The following is a 14,346-nucleotide window of genomic DNA, read 5'->3' as shown; positions in this document are numbered from 1 at the left end:
TAGTTTCCTTACAAATGTCTTTAAATCATTAGAGAAGACATTTTATATATTTTCCTAATACTAACATAAAGAGAGTAAACAAATTATGAAGATGTGGACATATCCAAATTGTCTTTCTAAGCAAAAGGACATACATTTCTCACTCTGTAAGGTTTTGATGGACATGATCAAATATTCCAATAATTCTGATTAAAGATGAAGCCTGATGGCCTCTGCAGATTTAAAACAAAGATACTGACTAGGATAAAACTGAAGAATTTCTCATGACCAGTCAAAGTTATGGTCATCATATCTTTTTCTAAATTTTTCTTTGTTTCATTTTTCCCCCAATTTATGACAATCTATCTTATGTATTCCACTTCAGAGCTCATCTTTCATATTTGTGGTTCTGTGTTTACTTAGACCTCAGATTAACTTTATAGGTGTTTTTGTAAAGAAAAAAAGAAAAAGAAAAAGAAGAGCCCCAGTGTATTTGAATTCTTTTTCAAAATTCTGACTCTATGTCTGTGGCTAGTGATGCTTAGCTCTTCTCTGCTGTAGAGATGTAAGTTGTCTGGAAATGAAGAGTTCTGTGTGAAAAACTGAGGAGGTAATGGTGCACGAGAAAACAAGAAATGGAGAAAATGAAACCATGTACATTTTAGCCCTGGTCACAGAGTTAAAGTCACTGTTTGAGAAAATAAAAAATGTATTAGATATTCAATGGCAGACTTCTTAGATGATCTTATTTGTCATGGATGGGGCAATAAATTGGAATGTGATATGATGATGTAGAGAAAGAGTAATTATGGGGAAAGAAAGGTACACTTGTGCCTTTTCTCTCCCCATAAAACTATGTTTCTTTGTGGAACTGACTTTTCCCACCACTCGTTTTCCCAGATAGTCTCCTCCATCTTTTCCTCTCCTTGCTGCTATTTTCCTCAGAACCTGCACCCCTTATTCCAGCCATTCTTTGCATGTAAACAGCTCATCGAAGTGAATTTACTGTCCTGCCAAAGGGGCAAACACAACTTCAGTTTCTGTTGTGGCCCTGATAGGCCAGAGTTACTCATGGGAACTCTGGGGTCAGTGCCCAGACACTCTCAGGTTGCAGTTGTTATGGAGTAAGAATGCTGAACGAGGACCGACATTCTATTCAATCTCAATTCCGTTTCAAGGCAGCTTAGCTTTTGCACTGTGAATCCCCCAGTCTCCCAAAGAGACACAAACATGCACAATTTATTTCATGAATTGGAAGTTGTGAGGATAAGGCAGGAGTCTGGATTCCAATTCTTCCCCTCCTTAAGAGTATGACCTCATGCAAATGTGGATATTTCATTTATTCATTCAACAAACTTTCCAAGTGTCAGGCACTGCTCTTGTTCCTGGGCACATTAGAGGTAAGCAATGCTGACGAGGCCCGTGTTCTCATGGAGCGTCTATTTCGTGGAGGAGTACAGCTCATACAAATACATACTGATGGACAGACAAGAGAAAATCTGGAAATGTAAGTGTTTTAAAGACAAAGGAGAGGGATGCACTAAGTTAATGTGCATGTGAATCAACTGGGGATCTTGTTACAAAGCAGATTCTGATTCAACAGTCCTAGAGTGGGGCTCGATACTCTGCATTTCTAACAAGCTACCAGGTGACGTCAGGGCTCCTTGGACCATACTGTTAATAGCGAGCCATTAGCTATATATTAGCAGCAATTTTAGATGGTGCAGTCATGGTAGACCTTTCTGATAAGGCTATGATTAAGTGGAGAAACCAATCATTGAAGACCCTTTGGGAGAACTTCTAGGCAGAGGAAGGGGTTATTTCAAAAGCCTTAAGAAAGAGGAAAGACAGGCATGTGAAAGAAAAGGAAAGATGTCTTTAATGACTTAAGCATAGTCAGCTGAGGGGAGTGAGGGAGCCAGGATCATGTCATGAAATCCAGGGTGAAGAACTGGATTTTATTCTCATCATTAAGTGAAACCATTGCAGAGTTTAAGCAGCAATCTCTTTTACATGCTCTGAGATCATTCTGGATATCTGGAGTAGAAAAATGGAGTATAAAGTAAAAGCAAAGACCCCAGTTAAAGTCTGTTGCGCTTATCCAGACTAGAAATGGTGGTGAATAAGATCAGGGTGATAGCAATGGAGATAGTAAAAAACAGATTAAGGAAAGTTTTGCTTTCATTTCTACTTGTTGATGGGTTGGCCTTAATAGGTAAGAGAAAAAGAGGAAATAAACGTTTCTTTCAGTTTGTTTGCTGAAGTTGCTAGGTAGATGGTTGTCTGATCTACTGACTCTCTGAGGAAGCAGATTTTGGAGGGTCAGTCAAGAGTTTCACTTAAGCCATGATATAAAAGACATGTCCGGGGGCACCTTAAGCCCTGTGTAAAGATGAGAGGTAGAAATGTGTGTTTGCAAATGATCAGCATATGAGTGGAACTGAATAAAAATACTTAGGGAGAAAGTATAGATAATAAAAAAGAGATCCTAGGCCTTAACTTTCATACCCTCTACCATTTAGTGTTTTAAACTAGAGTGGAAAAACCCAGCCAAGTAGGTTGAGCTTGTACAGCCATGGAGTTAAGATAAAAGCCAGGGGTTTGCCATGCAGAAACAGAAAAGAAAAAAAGAAAAAAAATAGGTTTTAAAAAGAAGTGTAGTCAATGCAATTGAATAGTTCTGTGTGACCATGGGACTTGGAAACATGAAGTTGGGTTGCTGCTAATTGTGCACATAAAAGTACATGTATTGCGTGGGGTTGACATAAGGATTAGTGATGATGGATGTAAAAGATAAGAAATACAAAGGCACAGAACTATCCAGTGTCCTGTACAAAGTCATAACAAAACAGAAATGGAGGCAGGGCTTCTGACCAAGTCTTTCTAACTCTAGACTGTCTGCTCTTGACACTGCTGCTCTGCTTCTTGATCACACCAACAGCCTTTCCTAATTGGATGAGGGAGTGAGTTTCAGGCAACACACCCTGCATGCAAATGGACAGTTTTCTTTTAGTTACATCTTAAAAAGTAAAAGAAGGAGGGAAGGAGGGAAAGAGGGAAAAGGGAAGGAAGGAAGGGAGGGAGGGAAGAGGGAGGAAGGGAGAGAATGGATTATAATGAATCTTTAGAATCCTGGGTCCAAGTTGCAGTGATATCTAATTCTACCCATTCGGTGAATTAATCCTAAATTCTCTCAAATCCATGCCTCTTCAGGTAAAATCCAGGTGCTCACCTCCTCTGTGAGGCAGAGGAGCCTCATTTACCTCTGATGGATCCAGCTTACCTGAAGAATAATAATCACCCCCTTTCCTTTCACTATGCATTTCATTATATGTGCTCAAACACCTTGGACAGCTACTCTCTGCATTTTACAGAAAATCAAAATACATTTGTCTGGACCTCAGTTTCTTTAGAGATGATGTCTTCTCATCACCAACATGCCCCCAACTTTAGACAAGACACTTTTCACTTTTCACCTCACTTTCTTGCATACTCTTATGTTCAGAATGTTTTTCCTTAATGGTTTCCTATCCAGAAATCTCTCCCTATCCCTATCTAGACATTCCAATCACACCTTTACTAAAGTGCCCACTTGAATGTCCCTTTCACAGGAAGCCTCACCTGACCAAATCAGGACAAAATATTGTTTGATTTCCTGCAATTCACATAACACACAATCCCTCTGTCATTTTGCAAGGTAACAACCCTACTTTTTTCTCTTAATTCCACCAAAAGAGATATTTAACAAGCATCATTTGGCGCCCACTGAAAACCCAGTGCCATGTCAGGCCAGAGGGGTCAGGAAGACTCATTTACAAACTCTGAAATACAATGGAGTTTCTGCCATTGATACTTTGTAGACAGTGATGGCAATAAAGTAGTATTCATTCTAAATGTATAAGGATCTATGTATTAAACTAAATATCATCTCCTGTGCCAATGTACAGTATAGAGAGAAAATGCACAGGTCAACCAGGGAGGGTAAAATCAGAAACCTCCTTTCCCAGCGCTTCTCTGGGTGTCTGGCATTGTTTGCCTGCTGATTAGTGAGGTGTCTCTAGGTACATTAATGTGGAAGGTTGGATGTGTTTGACAATAAGTCAATGATTCTTTTTGACACGACTTTAATAGTACTGAAGAAGTGATTGTAAGATGATGCCTTTTAATGGGATATAGATATAAGCGACCTGCTTTTTATGACAAAGGTCAATGGTATTGATGGGTAGTGTAGAGAAGATAATTTCCTTGGCGTTGTAGGAGACAACTTGCATGATTCATGAAGGTATCTCTCTCTCTTTCCTTTTTTTTGAATCTCTCCCACAAGGAAGAAAGAACACCCCTGCCATTTCCCTCCAGCTGCCACTTTATTTGAAATAAGGAAAAGGTGATATCCCACAATGAAATGAGTCACTGCTCAACAATTGATGGTACCCTCTATCTGGCTGAGGCCTTCAGAATTTGACAATCATATGTGGAACGAGTTTCCTTTTATTATGAGGGAAGTGGCTCTGTGCCATTCCAATGGGACTTACAAGCAGTCAAGGAGCAAAGGCTGAGTGGCAGGGAGTGGAGGAAGGCAGATGGTACAGATGAACATGAGAGCACATCCATATGTGTCTTCATGTTACTTGTAGGTCGAGCAATAAAGGACCAGGATCAGCTCTGTGGAATTACACTTTGTTAAAAGGTCATGGACAAGCAGAATGAAGGGTGCCCTGTGGGCAAAGGACTGCTTCTGGAAGCAGAGCCAGCTGGCCTTGGGCATTGGAACTGCTGGTTAATCATGGGTCAGGCAGAGAAGACTGTGGGTCCTTCTAGAAGATGCCCACAGCAGGGCAAAGAAAGTCTCAGCAGAGATTTCTCAGTTACGGCTTTAGATACTTGCACTTTATTGAATCTTATTTATTTATTTTTTTATGGTTGGGGGAAAGGACAGTAAATAGAGAGAAAAGAGTGGAGAAGATAGAACAGAGAGTGAAGGGAGGGCAGGGTGAGAAGAACAAAGAGAGAAGAAGGAGGAGTGGTAGAGGGTAAGAAATTAGATAACAGTAGGAGATAACAGAATTTACACGTGTTCTAGAAACTAAATACAGTAGCCCCACAGCCTACCTGTCCTATAAGAGTGAGATTTTGTCCTAAGCCACAATAAGGTAGTTTCTACAATGACCCTTTCTAGAGAGGATGTGTGTCCCACTCTGCTCTTGACTCTCCATTCACTGGGACATGAAGAAGTGTTTATTTTGGAAAGATTTGATGAGTGGATCTTACCAATCATGCTTCCCAGTCCCAAATGTAAGTGCCTCCAGTCATCTGTACTCACCTGGGTTTTTATTTCAAACTGGGCTATACTGCATTTTCTTAGATGATCTAGCATGCCTGCCTCTCCAAACTTTTCTCAGCCGGCTGTGGATCCTGTCCCACAGTAAACAGTGCAAGGACATGAACAAGGAGCGGCAGTTGGCAGTGAGAAGAGTGACGCTGTGCAGGATGGTGAGATGTTATGAGCCTGCACACACAAAGGATTTGGCCAGGTGTCTAAATTCATTGTGAGAACTTGGTAAAGAAGAGAGCTTTGCCATTATCTTCCAACTCAGTTATTCTTCAGTTCCTTAACATTTTCATCTCAGTGAATAACTGTGTTCATTTCAGCTGCCCATTCTCAAGGCCAAAATTTAGGCTTTCTATAAAACCAAGACCAAACTGAACCAAACCAAACCAAAACCAACTGACCGGTTCTACTTCTGAAATACATAGTTCTATCATATCCCAACCTGTTGTTTTTTGGCTGTCTTACTTGGTTATTATCACCAATACATCTAAACTCCAGTCTCTTTGATACTCCAGTGCATTCAGCTGCTTAGTCTTTTTCTTTTTTTTTTCTTTCTTTCTTTCTTTTTTTTAACGATCTATGATCCTTTTCTTTCTCCTCATTCCTTATCACACAGTCTGGTCTCTTTTGGCAAACATATCAACACTGTCATCCACCCAAGAGTCCTCCATTTCCTATAGCTGTTTTCTAAATACTGTGGGAAGAAAATCATTCAATAGCATTTTAGTATAAATTCAGCATGTCCAGACACAACTAAGCCCATTGCACTGCTACATAATGATGCTATCCCCAGCATCGTTTCAAAACACCTCTTTTTAAAACATCCTATGTCCTGCACCCCAACCATGTGTCCATTTGCTACATTGCAGACAAAATAGAAGACATCGGATAGGGACACCATCAAATTTCAATACCTACTGACAAGACAGCCTTCTAATAGTTCATTTTTTCTATTTGAAGAACTCCCCTTTCCCCATCGAAAGCTAATCCCTCACTGTACGCATTGGACCATATAATATCAACCCTCTTTTTTCATTAACTTTTATTGGATTATAATTGCTTTACAATATTGTATTAGTTTCTGCTGTACAGCAAAATGAATCAGCTATACCTATACATGTATCCACTCTTTTTTAGAATGTTTTCCCATATAGTTTATTACAGAGTATTGAATAGTGTACCCTGTGCTATACAGTTGGTTCTCATTAGTTATCTACTTTATATACAGCAGGGCATATATGTCAATCCTAATCTCCCAATTCATCCCATCCCATCTTCCTCCTTTGGGGGAAGAAAACAAAAACAAACCAAAAGTTTGTTTTCTACATCTGTGACCCTATTTCTGCTTTGCAAATAAGTTCATTTGTACCATTTTTCTAGATTCCACATATATGCAATATTATACAATATTTGTCTTTCTGATTTACATCATTCTGTATGATAATCTCTAGGTCCATCCATGTCACTGCAAATAGCATTATTTCATTCCATTTTATGGTCGAGAAATATTCCATTGTATATATGTACCACATCTTCTTTACCCATTCCTCTGCCGATGGACTCTACCCTCTTTTGGTCCAACATGCCTTCTCTTAAATTGCTATCTACTTGATATATCTGACCCCAGATCTTTCCCATTTGCATTTAAACATGCTCAGGCACTCATTTCATTAAACACACACAGAAACACACACACACACATGCAAAACCAAAAAAGAAGACTTGCACAAACCCTTCCCTCTTTCCACCCTACCATGTGTTTTCTCTCTATAACCATACTTTAAAACAATATCTACCAACTTTCTACACCTCAAAGCCACTCTTCAGCCCACTGCCCTTTGGACTCTATTCCTACCATTTCATGAACTAACCCTTTCCAAGAAGACTAATGGCATTGTTAAATCCATCATCTGCTTTCTGATCATTTTCTTCTCTAACCTCTCTGCAGGCTTCAAATTTGATAACCATTCTGGTGTAGAAATTCTCTATGCTCTTGGCTTCCATAAAATCGTGCTGCCTGCATCTTCCATCACCCCTCTGGATGCTCCTGCTCAGGCTTCTTTGCACTTCCCTTCCCCCCATAGCCTATAAATACTGACACTTCTCAGAATCCCAACCTTCTCTCTCTAGCTCCACCTTCTTCCACAGAGCTAAGTTGGAAATCACTCCCTCAGGGGAACTTCTAAAGCCTACAGATTGGGTTGTATTCCCTCCAAGGTACCTTTCCAAGTGACTTCAAGCTTATTTCCTATTTACATTTATTACAAAACTTGTCATTGCTAATTTAGAGTGTGGCATCCTCATGGTAGATTGAACTCCTTGGGACCAAGGTTTGGCTTACCTTTGCTCTCGTAACTTCAATGTTTAATTCCATACCTGGCTAACTTTTGTCACATTACAAATATTTGTTGAATGAATGTGATTGCTTCTTTTGACTGTAACTGAAGAGACTTATTTTCCAAAAACATCTAGCCTATCTAGCATAAAATTGGAATACTTGGAAACCAGTACACTAGGGGTTTCAATAGGGCTGGTAAGTCTAAATGGTAGTGTAATTGTATGGCTCAAACTTATCAAATTTTGTTCTTATCTCATCACTATGTTTGCCCTGTGACTCTGAATAAATAACTCAGATCACACATGTTTCTTCTTTTTTTATTTAAATATTCAAATAATTAAACTTCTTGAATCAATTCATATTAAGAATTGAAGAAAAGGGCCACGAGATAAAATTAAATATCTAGACATTTTGGATTTTTAAAGTAATTACAGATCTGGAAACACAAAGTGTGTGTCTGGACGTATGTGTCTATATCTATATCTAATTAGGCATAAGTTGATTAACACTTTGGTTGTTGGAATGGTAGAAATTAATGATGAGGATGAGGCTGAAAACAGCACCCATGAAGTTTTACTGTGGAACACAGACACAAGCAAATTAATAAATTATTTATTCTTTTCATATAAATACTACCAAAGTTAAATCTTATTGGCCTACTTTTTACATGGATCAAAAATAATAATGACTAATATCTACTTGAATTTTCACCATTATATATCTACTAAAATATCTTGCCTTCATTTCAGGAAACTGGTTTCAACTAACATTTTAATCTGCTAAGAAAATTTAAGCACAACTTGAAAGATCGTACATTTTCTTTAAGAATGGAACTTAAACAACAATAAATATTTGTAATTATCTCTTTTTTTCTGCTTATACCAACGATGGATACCATTGTCATAGTTAAGTAATGTGATTGTGCATGAAACACGTCTAATACCAGAGCAATTTTCCAAATATTAATCTTGGATAATGGAATTGTTTCCTTCTACAGTAGGGAATGTGGATTCATGTGTTCATGCATACTTTCATGTTTTTTTTGCAAGGTACCAAAAATTCATAGAATCACAGAATCTTAAAGCTGGAAAGGGATTTGGTGATTGTGGAGTCTGACTACCTTATTTTACACATGAGAAAACAGAAAACTGATTTCCCTGTCTTCACAAAGAGAACTAAGAAAGTGCTTTCTAGTCTCTTCTGCCACAGATAAATTTATTCCATCCACCAAAGCCAGCATCTTTTACCTTTTCTAATATCCCATTTTCTGCCTCACCCCCTTACAAATGCTGAGCTCCAAGAGGTCCCAACAAAGTGCAATCCCCTGATATGGTCTCTACTTCTTTGCTGTGACTTTATACATACTCTTTCTTCTGTTTGAACCTTCCCTCTTCCTTTGAATAGTTCCTACTTTAAGATGTGCAGCTCAAGGGTTGCTTCCTCCAGGAAGATCTCCCTGATCTGAAACTGAAACAAGTGTTTATTCATTATGTTTCCAATATGCTGTATTCTCATTTTTGCCACAGTATGGATATTATTGCATTGTAATCATGGACTTTCTTCTTTGCCTGCGTGTTCTCCAGGGTCCAGCACAGTGCTGGCTTACAGATGGAGCACAAGGAATATTCATTATATAAATGATCACATTCATGAAGAGAAGCAAAATACTCTTACATGCTGAAAATAAACTCCAAACAGAAGGGCATTATACAGGGCAAGAAATAAGAAATGGATTCAGCTGTTCATTGGTCCAGATAGTATTGAAAATGAATTCATTACTAAACTTTATTTCACTTAATTATACACAGAAACACACACATGCACACGTGCGCGAGCACACACACACACACACACACACACACATGAGAAGTTCTGAAAGAAAAGAAACACTTTCAATGAAAAGTTCTACCCAACTGACGAAATCTCAAGCCCTGTGTAATCATTCCTATTGGGGTCCTCAGGACAAAGGCAGTAAAAGGTGACCTCGACTCACCACATACCCTTTCAAGGGTGCTGCAGCTGAGCAGACCAGACACCAAACCATTGTCAAGTCAGGTGCAATGAGAATAGCTGCTTCTCTGGATTGCCTTCTCTGACAGAGGTTCAGCTTGGGAGATTCTTAATCCCTGGCCTTGCCTGGGTCTTTGAAAAGCACTTACCGTTTCTTGCCAGCTATCAAACCAACACCTCCATCAATTTCTCTGAGAAAAATCTACATGATTCAGCTGATAAAATGATGTAAATTATGAACAATAAATTTCTCAAGGGCTTCAGTCCATGTTATTTACTAGACAACCATAATTTGTAATATTTACTTAAACACTGGCTCTCAACAAAACACTTCGAAGCACTTAGCATCTTGTCCCTGAGCAGTCTGCATCTAAAATTTGGACTTTAATTTTACCAAGTGGAAAGAATTTTAGTGTCTGCTACACCATCCACCACCAAGAACATCAATGTCAGCTAGATCTTCAGTCATAACTGGACTGTGAGGTCAGAAGAAACACACCTGTGAAGCAGCAACATCACTGTTATTGGAGTGAAGCAATGTTTGCCAGGTACTACTGCCTGGTGAAAGATGAGTCCTCACCATGACTCCAAGAGAAAACACGACACATTTTATATATAAGCAAGGAAGTCCCTGCTGGAATATTCTCTTTAACCTCTAGAGTCTTATTTTTTTCATCATCTGATACACTTTACTGGTTGCTTTAGCATTTAAAATGAATTAAGTGCTATTAAAACCCATTTTTAGGTAGTTTCATCAGTACAGCCTAAGGCGATATAAAGCAAGGAGCTTTCTCTGGCAGCAATCCAGATACTAATGGTGTTAAAATGCCTTCTTATTGCATTTAAGTCACTAGTTAGGTCAAGTAGACAAACATATTTTAGAATATGTTTAAATAAGCACTTCATTAAGTGTTTCTTTTCAGCTTACACATTTTCTCTTCCTTCTTCTCTTTCCTGGCTAATACGGAAAGTGACATAGTCACAGGCTTTTGTGCCTGGACACATTGAATTTCTCAGCTACACTCAGAAGATCTGAGTCTGATGGCAATGACGATTATCATGAGAACATCAGGGGAGCCAGTAGAACACTGCAGAGGTCAAAGGGATGAGAAGGGGAGCAAATCCTTACTGTGTAGACACACATCAAGGGACATGTCCCCAGACACTTGACTGCATCTTGTTTGCAGAAGTCAGAAAATCGGCCACCAATTGTGCACATAAATTTAGGTTTCTGTTTGGTCTGTGAAGAAAATGAGTCGCGAATCTCATTTACAGCTACCATGGTTTTGGCAGAGAATGATATCACTAAAGCAACTTAACAAGGACAGTGGCATTTTAATTGTAAGCATCTAACTATAAATGAAATGGGGATATATGCTTCTTTAGAGAGTGGAGAGACTCAAAAAAAAAAAAGGCAAAGGAAGGAAGTGAAGGCTGTAAGGAGAGATTTTTGTTGCTAAAATGATGTGTGCAAAATGGTGCTTCTAGAAAAAAAAATGAGAGATTAGGCAATCCTAGTCTACAATGTAAGTAAGCAAGGTGACTAGTGGATGGAATAAAAACAAAGAAACTTTGAGTAAGCAAATTATACCCAGAAAAATTAATCATCATCATGTGGTTGAAAATAGAATAAAAAAAAGAAAATGAGAATTTGATGTGATTTTTTTATAATATGATGACTTTTATAAGGCAAAGGTCAATTTTGAAAACTGGTTCTGTATGTTTTTATGCACCTACCATGGTGTTGGGCAAAGAGTGGGTGCTCAATAAAAATTGTACAGGATAGATAATGGATGGATGGATGGATAGATGTATAGATAAAGGATGACAAGAATAGAGTCTGTGTCTCATACAAGTGTTTGAATTTACATATTCTTCATCATCAAGGGGAAATTGTTATGTGGATGTTATATAGACCTGTTGACAGGTCTTGGGCAGCATCTGCTAGTATGTCTTTTGAACATTCACTAATAATTCAACCATTTACAGTGGAAATGCTTTGAGGGCAAAATAGAGGATGAAGTTCAGAAGTAATTGTTTCATTTAGAAACAAATATGTTTGGGTGAACTTTGTTTGCTGGGTTACGTAACTATTTAAGATGCCAATTTTGAAGCTGTGTCTGAAAACTGTTTTCTCTCTCTTTTCCAAAAATATGCAAAATAACCCTGTGACTCTGAGCGAACTAACAGAATTTGATCTTAGATTAAATATTATTCTCTGTAATTTGTTCTGTCCGCCCTTTATCAGATTTTCCCTTAAAATTCTCAGTTCCATTATTCTTCTGGACTTATCTCAAGTCCTATCCACCAGCCTCCCTGCCTTCCCACCTTTGTTTCTCCCTACCCCATGGATATGAAATTTTCCTTTTTATTTAATTTCTGTGGCCTGAACTTTCTGGTATTATAGTGGATGGTGACCATGTTTAAGTTTTCTCCTATTTTATGTGCTACCTCAGGATAGACACATTTCTGAGCTTGCAGCTTCTTGCCCAGTGCCTTGGAGAGTGTATATGCTTACTTGACCATAAGATAAATATTCAATAGTTTTTTTCCACACCTTTTCCACATGTGTGTTTTGGAACTAAGATATTTCCATAAAATTATAAAACTCAGCATTCCCTACACAGAAGGAAAGTTAACAAATATTTACATAGATTCTCTTAGGCTTAGTAATTAGCGTTGCATAGATCTCGGTAGCATGTTAGTCAAATGGAAAATTCCATAGCACACTTGGAATCATAAAGCTAAGTGAAGAAAACAATTTTATGTATTCTAATATAGTCCATTTGTAAAACTGAACTAGTTCTTCAAAACTATTCAGATAACACAAGCTTTTAAGAACAGGGGAAAAAATGGGTGGTTCCAGTCTGGAGATCTATTCCAGAAAGACTTGACCTTCACATTCACACAGCAGCCTAAGGTATATTTGAGATACTTTCAGTGGGGAACATGGGCATTCAGCAGTTTAATTCTTGTGCAGAAGCAGAAATTTCAATGTGCACAGAATTCATTTTCCCCCCATTACCGTAATATTCAATTGGACTAAATTATCCTGTAACAGCATTTGATCGAGCAGCCACTGGATCTGGCTTCATTTACTTTAAGGTTAGCAAAGTCACAGCTTAAATTGTTTAAGAGTTGGCAGCATCAAAGTTCCCTCTTTTTCCTTTATTAACTTCTTTACTTGTAAGGAGTTGAAAACTGGCACAGGAAGTCAGATGTCAATATGGAAAAAATACTAGAGGCCATCACCTCTACTTTGGAAAGGTCAATGAGACAAGGATGTAAAAAGAAAAAAAATGAGATGCTTAAGACATTTCTTGTTTTAAGCCAGTTAATCCTCAAAGGAAAACCTAAATCATATTTAAAAATATGAAAACGGTAAGAATAGTAAAATGAAAAACATTCAGTTAGATAATTATTTTACTAAATGTAATAGAGAATCAGGCATGGCATTAGTGTTTGTACTTTAGAGAAATATTACCATGGACCGTCTCATTTTCATTCGAAGTGAATTGAGGTGAATCTTCCAAAGGGCATAGAGATAATTATTCTCCTCTCTATAGGACTTTGACTTTCTGGAGCCAGACATAAAACTATGTTTACCTTCAGGAGATAGGAGAACCATGAAACTAAGCTAAATCAGAAAAATCCAGGGATAATAAGGAAGCTAAAGATGAAGGGAGCGGATGTCACAGAGGAAAGGCTTCAGGGAGATTCCAGACCAGAGGAGCCAGGTGATTGCAAAAATATCCTCAGACAGTAGAAGTCAGCCTCAAAGCAGGTTGGGAACAGAGGCGGGAAAGATAAGGAGGTCATGCAAGTATTAGAAGGCAGAATAGGAAGCCAATCTGGAAGGGAATTCTGAGGGGTTGGAAAGTTTCTTCCATTTTCCTGGAACCAGATTTATAATCCAGGAAGGTGATTTTAGTAATGAGGGCTTGGATTTGAATAGCAGAAAAGGCAAAAGTAAGACAAGTGTATGGTTTTCTGAAAAGTCAGAAATGGGAGCGGGGTGAGGGGTGGGAGGGTGAGGAGCATGCTGAGGGCCTCAAATTGGCTAGAAATCGATACAGCTCAGTTTTCTACTCTCTGTCTCCTGTGCAGTCATGGGAATGTTATATTTTATGCGGTGCTTTTGGATATTTAAAAATTAGCAACCAGTCCCTTTACCACCCATTATAAACCACATCTGTGATTCGAGCAATTTATATACTCCAGCACATAAAACAGACCCGCCCCTTCCTGAAAGAAGTAGTCCGCTCTCCCTGCAAAGGTGATAAGCGATCATGAATCCTGATGTATACAGACAGGGAGAAACTGAAAAGATGTTGTTCAAGAGCCTCAGGCCAAAAGCCTGCTCATGAAAAGTTCTCCAGGACTTTTATTTCCCACACAGAACACCGAGGATGGTAATTCTGAAGACCCCTTACTGAGCCATACTGCATTGGTCTATTTTAGGACAATAAAGGGTTGAACTCTCTTTCTGGGGATTTAAAAGTTGGGTTTCACAGAGCGCAGCTATTTCAAACCTGCAGCTGGCAGCCCTTGGAATGGATACAGTATAATAACACTGTGCTTTGGAACTGGGAGTTACTTGGGATGGAAATGGCACCATCATACTCTTCAATGAGAAGCCTAAAGAAGGTTTTAGTAATACTGAGCTGCAATTGCTCAGTGACAAAGGTAC

The sequence above is a fragment of the Hippopotamus amphibius genome, chromosome 11 (genome assembly GCF_030028045.1).
Source record: "Hippopotamus amphibius kiboko isolate mHipAmp2 chromosome 11, mHipAmp2.hap2, whole genome shotgun sequence".
NCBI classification, from domain to species: Eukaryota; Metazoa; Chordata; class Mammalia; order Artiodactyla; family Hippopotamidae; genus Hippopotamus; species Hippopotamus amphibius.
This window is presented reverse-complemented; position numbering follows the sequence as displayed.